This window comes from Bombina bombina, chromosome 3 (genome assembly GCF_027579735.1).
Source record: "Bombina bombina isolate aBomBom1 chromosome 3, aBomBom1.pri, whole genome shotgun sequence".
NCBI classification, from domain to species: domain Eukaryota; kingdom Metazoa; phylum Chordata; class Amphibia; order Anura; family Bombinatoridae; genus Bombina; species Bombina bombina.
Window position 1 is genome coordinate 75,811,898 of NC_069501.1, and position 857 is coordinate 75,812,754.

Genomic DNA, 857 nt, shown 5'->3' on the forward strand with positions numbered 1-857 from the left:
GATATATAAATATATATATATTTAGAGATATATATATAGAGAGAGAGTGATATATATATAAATATATATATATATATATATATATATATATATATATATATATATATATAAAAATCGAGAAAGATTTATATATATATATATATATATAGATGGAGAAATAAATTAATATAGACAATCGATAAACTTTCTTTATAATATAATTTCTAATATAAATCAAATTTTGTTTTAAAAATTATGTAAAGAGAAAATTATAAACTAAATATATAATAAATTAAAGACAATATCACTTGTAATAATAAACTTTAATAACAAAAAAAAAAATATTTTATAACACCAAAAATCAAAATAATAAAATAATCAAGATTTGAAATTAGAGCATAGTTGAATGTTAAAGTTTTCTTTGACCAAATCTTGATGTATGCTTTTCAATGAGTAATTTTTTGTCCGGGCGAGGTGTGGAGGCAATGTTTGGTGGTAAAAGCATGTTTTTGGATTCCCATGAATGTGTCGATGTGCCTTCCACTAAATTCAAGACCTCCGTACTCATTTTATGGATGTAAGACAAATCCATGTCATCATATACAGGTCGCACCATCCATTCTTTTTTACTTTTGGGGAAATATGTGTCGAATTGCAATTCACCATAACTTCCACTTCGTGTTGTTGGATGCTTAACTTTGGATTGAACACGATGTGTGTTCATGTTGTTTGCAAGAGCGGCAAGTTTTGTACGAGCCTCCATAGCATCCATCCTGAAATGGATTCTTTTTGGTCTATACTTCAAGACCAAACTATGGAAGACCTCGAGCTTACCGGTATGACAGAAAAAATTAAGATGTCGTAAATCTTTAATAATT